This window comes from Erpetoichthys calabaricus, chromosome 6, assembly GCF_900747795.2.
Source record: "Erpetoichthys calabaricus chromosome 6, fErpCal1.3, whole genome shotgun sequence".
NCBI lineage: Eukaryota > Metazoa > Chordata > Cladistia > Polypteriformes > Polypteridae > Erpetoichthys > Erpetoichthys calabaricus.
In genome coordinates, this window is record NC_041399.2 from 45,827,839 (window position 1) to 45,833,850 (window position 6,012).

Genomic DNA, 6,012 nt, shown 5'->3' on the forward strand with positions numbered 1-6,012 from the left:
TCAGCCACCAATTAAAAGATGAGAGAGGCCTGTAATTGTCATCATAGGTATACCTCAACTATGAGAGACAGAATGAGAAAAAAAATCCAGAAAATCACATTGTCTGATTTTTGAAGAATTTATTTGCAAATTATGGTGGAAAAAAAAGTATTTGGTCAATAACAAAAGTTCACCTCAATACTTTGTTATATACCCTTTGTTGGCAATGACAGAGGTCAAACGTTTTCTGTAAGTCGTCACAAGGTTTTCACACACTGTTGCTGGTATTTTGGCCCATTCCTCCATGCAGATCTCCTCTAGAGCAGTGATGTTTTGGGTCTGTCACTGGGCAACACGGACTTTCAACTCCCTCCAAAGATTTTCTATGGGGTTGAGATCTGGAGACTGGCTAGGCCACTCCAGGACCTTGAAATGCTTCTTACGAAGCCACTCCTTTGTTACCCCGGGCGGTGTGTTTGGGATCATTGTCATGCTGAAAGACCCAGCCACGTTTCATCTTCAATGCCCTTGCTGATGGAAGGAGGTTTTCACTCAAAATCTGACGATACATGGCCCCATTCATTCTTTCCTTTATACGGATCAGTCGTCCAGGTCCCTTTGCAGAAAAACAGCCCCAAAGCATGATGTTTCCACCCCCATGCTTTACAGTAGGTATGGTGTTCTTTGGATGCAACTCAGCATTCTTTCTCCTCCAAACACGACGAGTAGAGTTTTTACCAAAAAGTTCTATTTTGGTTTCATTCCTCTTCTGGATCATCCAAATGCTCTCTAGCAAACTTCAGACGGGCCTGCACATGTACTGGCTTAAGCAGGGGGACACATCTGGCACTGCAGGATTTGAGTCCCTGGCGGCGTAGTGTGTTACTGATGGTAGCATTTGTTACTTTGGTCCCAGCTCTCTGCAGGTCATTCACTAGGTCCCCCCATGTGGTTCTGGGATTTTTGCTCACCGTTCTTGTGATCATTTTGAACCCACGGGGTGAGATCTTGCGTGGAGCCCCAGATCGAGGGAGATTATCAGTGGTCTTGTATGTCTTCCATTTTCTAATAATTGCTCCCACAGTTGATTTCTTCATACCAAGCTGCTTACCTGTTGCAGATTCAGTCTTCCCATCCTGGTGCAGGTCTACAATTTTGTTTCTGGTGTCCTTTGACAGCTCTTTGGTCTTGGACATAGTGGAGTTTGGAGTGTGACTGTTTGAGGTTGTGGACAGGTGTCTTTTATATTGATAACGAGTTCAAACAGGTGCCATTAATACAGGTAACGAGTGGAGGACAGAGGAGCCTCTTACAGAAGAAGTTACAGGTCTGTGAGAGCCAGAAATCTTGCTTGTTTGTAGGTGACCAAATACTTTTTTCCACCATAATTTGCAAATAAATTCTTTAAAAATCAGACAAATGTGATTTTCTGGATTTTTTTTTCTCCATTCTGTCTCTCATAGTTGAGGTATACCTATGATGAAAATTACAGGCCTCTCTCATCTTTTTAAGTGGGAGAACTTGCACAATTGGTGGCTGACTAAATACTTTTTTGCCCCACTGTACTTTCAAAGTTCTACTTGAGTAGTTTGCTCATGGGCAAATTTTACCTTTACTTGAGACACTTTCCAGAAAGCTATCTTTACTTTTAGTGAAGTACTGCTCTTGGGTACTTTATACAAACACCAGAATGCAGTGAGCCTGAACGGTGTGAAGCAGTAGCTGCCATTGAACTATATCCTCTTAAAGCACTAGTCACAACACGCTACAACATATTTTGTCTTAAGTTTTCTCCAACTCCAAAAAGCACTTGACTTCTCAAATATCCATTCACAGGTAAAGAGCTGGCCCACTTTTTATTGCTGTCCCCAGCTATGACTATGACCTTAGTGTGGTGGTGGTGGTGGTTGGGCTTATGTGCCTCAATGATCCTTACATCTGCTTTGACACAAGTTTCTTATAGGGTTACCAATGGCAAATAGGTCCAAGGAGATCAGCCAGACAAAGAACAGTATATGATGCTGAACACAATACTACTTGATTGAATCATGGAAGAACTGGGATACTGAGACCTACATCTGGGGTCAAGGCGACCTACGTAGCTCATTCCAAAAAGGCCATGATCAATATGGGTTTACTCTCTCAAGTTAAAGGATGAGAGTCAGAGGCAAAGGCAGTCTATCCATAATAAAGAGTGCAAAGGATTCTAGCATACTAGGCCATGGCATTGGAAAATGACTTTTTGGAGTTAAACTGTAGCTGCACTGTGGGAATGTAGGAACTTGTGAAAGAGGTTGAAAAATACTAGCTAGATACTGACCTGCCACTATGCATAGCACTGGCTCTGGATCCAGACATTTTGATCAATGGTAGACTCTCTCTTACTATGGATCTGCCACCATAGGTTAAGGCTTGTTCTGGTGGAGGAGAGATCACCTCAACTTCACTTTGAGTTGCAGAGTGGGAAAACATTGACTGCTGTTTACAGTTGGTGCCTGAATACGTATTAACTCAGTACTCCTACTAAGGCATATAAATGCTCACGCAAGGAATAATGGTGATGGGGGTGATTCAGATACAGATTTCTAAATTAGTCATGGATTGTCCATATGAACACCATGTAGAAACACAAGAATTCTCTTCAGTGTAACTTGGACCAAAGGTTCAATTCAAGGAAATATCTGAACTGGTGATGACATGGCAAAGAATGGATGGTTTTTAGACAAACCTGGAAAACCTGAAGATGTACTTAATGTTTGCTGGGAAAGATTAGCAGAGGCTTTTGTTCACGATGAGTTCTACTCTCACCTTGAGAAGAGCTCAAGGTCAGGGACATAAAGTCTGAATGGACCAGGTTTAAGATCTCAGACAAGGCGGCAGCTGCAAGAAGCTGGAGCCAGATGGTTGTTGGTAACTCTCAGGGCATATAAAGTAAGACCTGTTGGTAGATAAGGGAATCTGTCAAGCTTAAGTAAGAGAATTTCCAAACAATGTAACCAAGTGGGTCGGGCATCAGATCTGAGGAAGAGGCACCAGCAGTCTAAAAAGACAGAACCTATGACGATAGTCTGGATTGAACTAAAGAAAAGTGAAAGTCCATTTGTCAAAGGAGTTTGGTGAGAGAATGGAGAATGATTCTGGATGCTCTAGAAGAGGTTTTGGAAAATCATTTGATGATCCAGGAATGGAAATTTGAACTTAACTGTGGATATTACCAAGAGGCACGAGAAGCAGTTTGAAAAACTCATAAACCTAGTGGATATGCCCTCCAGAGGGCAGCAGTGTTTAAAGGAAATTTAATAATGGAACTTTGGTCCAATGATAAAGAGTTTAACATGTCGAAAGGTGAACTTGAATCGCAATATGAATGGAATAAGCAAAGATAGCAGTTAACAAAAACAGATGAAATGTTTGAGAAAAAATGGCATTTAAAGCAATGTCTGTGAAATTTCAGAGAATTTAGACAGAAATGTAAACTGGTAGAAATCCAACACATTTTGCATGAAGATGAAACTAAGGGCTAATAAAGGAATACATAACTTTACTAAATCTTAGATCAAAGCATTGCTAACTCTGGGAGGGTAAAACACAGTCATATGAAAAAGTTTGGGAACCCCTCTCAGCCTGCATAATAATTTACTGTACTTTCAACAAAAAAAAGATAACAGTGGTATGTCTTTCATTTCCTAGGAACGTCCGAGTATTGGGGTGTTTTTCCGAACAAAGATTTTTAGTGAAGCAGTATTTAGTTTATGGAACGAGCCCTGGACACAGACAGGCAGACATGGTTAAAGTCACCACCACACGTTTATTTACAACTAATATTTACAGTCTTACATGCCAACCACCCCAATCTCCCCCAAAGTCCAGGCCAAACCACTCTATGCCTCTCTTCAGGCCGCCTCCTGTCTCTCTTCACAGACTTCGTCCTTCTTCCACCCGACTTCAGCCATTGTGTGAAGGGAGGCGGCCCCTTTTATGAGCACCCGGAAGTGCTCCAGGTGTGTTCCGCCAATCTCCCACCGACACGCTCCAGTGTGGCGGAAGTGCCGGCTGCGTACCCGGAAGCACTCCGGGTGTCCCCACTCGTCTTCCCCCCAGCACTTCCTGGTGTGGCGGAAGTGCTGGGGTTCCAGGGTTCTCCAGGCATGGGGGCGCCCCCTGCAGCTTCCCAGCTCTGTACCCATGGCCCCCAAAAGAACCATGGCGGTCGCCCCCTCGTGGTCTGGAGGAGGCGTGAGCCATCCTCTGGTCTTCCTGGGCGTCCTGGCTGGGTGCCACCCCCAGCCACGTGCCACAAGTTGTATAAAATTAAATCATATGTGAAAAACTGGCTGTGCAAAATGTGGGTCCCCTTGTAATTTTGCTGATTTGAATGCATGTAACTGCTCAATACCGTTTACTTCCAACACCAAATTGGTTGGATTAGCACGTTAAGCCTTGAACTTCATAGACAGGTGTGTCCAATCATGAGAAAAGGTATTTAAGGTGGTCAATTGCAAGTTGTGCTTCCCTTTGACTCTCCACTGAAGAGTGACAACATGGGATCCTCAAAGCAACTCTCAAAAGATCTGAAAACAAAGATTGTTGAATATCATGGTTTAGGGGAAGGCTACAAAAAACTCAGACGTTTAAACTGTCAGTTTCAACTGTAAGGAATGTCTTCAGGAAATGGAAGGCCACAGGCACAGTTGCTGTTAAACTCGGGCCAAGAAAAATACAGAAGCGGCATATGCGCAGGATTGTGAGAATGGTTACAGACAACCCACAGATCGCCTCCAAAGACCTGCAAGAACATCTTGCTGCAGATGGTGTATCTGTACATCGTTCTACAATTCAGCACAATTTGCACAAAGAACATCTGTATGGCAGGGTGATGAGAAAGAAGCCCTTTCTGCACTCATGCCACAAACAGAGTCGCTTGTTGTATGCAAATGCTTTGGACTGAAGAGACAAAAATTGAGTTATTTGGTCATAACAAAAAGCACTCTTTGCATGGTAGAAGAAGAAAACCACATTCCAAGAAAAACTTCTGCTACCTACTGTCAAATTTGGTGGAGGTTCCATCATGCTGTGGGGCTATGTGGCTAGTTCAGGGACTGGGGCCCTTGTTAAAGTCGGGGGTCGGATGAATTCAACCAAATATCAACAAATTCTTCAGGATAATGTTCAAGCATCAGTCACAAAATTGAAGTTACGCAACAAGACAATGACCCAAAACATAGTTCGAAATCTACAAAGGCATTCGTGCAGAGGGAGAAGTACAATGTTCTGGAATGGCCGTCACAGTCCCCTGACTTGAACATCATCGAAGATCTATGGGATGATTTGAAGCAGGCTGTCCATGCTCAGCAGCCATCAAATTTAACTGAACTGGAGAGATTTTGTATGGAAGAATGGTTAAAAATACCTCCATCCAGAATCCAGACACTCAAAGGCTATAGGAGGCGTCTAGAGGCTGTTATATTTGTAAAAGGAGGCTCAACTCAGTATTGATGTAATATCTCTGTTGGGGTGCCCAAATATATGCACCTGTCTAATTTTGTTATGATGCATATTGCATATTTTCTGTTAATCCAATAAACTTAATGTCACTGCTGAAATACTACTGTTTCCATAAGGCATGTCATATATTAAAAGGAAGTTGCTACTTTGAAAGCTCAGCCAATGATAAACAAAAATCCAAAGAATTAAGAGGGATTCCCAAACCTTTTCATATGACTGTATAATGACATTCTCTTTGACATGCATGGGTCAAAGGCTGTTCACAGACTACAAAATATCGACTGGCCCATTTAACAGCTGGCACCCAACAATTACTTTATGAACCATTAAATCGGGAATGCTTGCAATACTGGTAAAACACAAATAAAATGGTAATACAAAATTAGCATCCAGGTTACATCAGAAAAGGGCTCAAAATTATAGATTTACTTTTTTAATGAAACTACGTAACAATACGTTTTCCATGGTCTTGATTGCTGAAACTGTATACTACTCATGCTTAAATGTAACAAACTTTCAAGGGTCCCC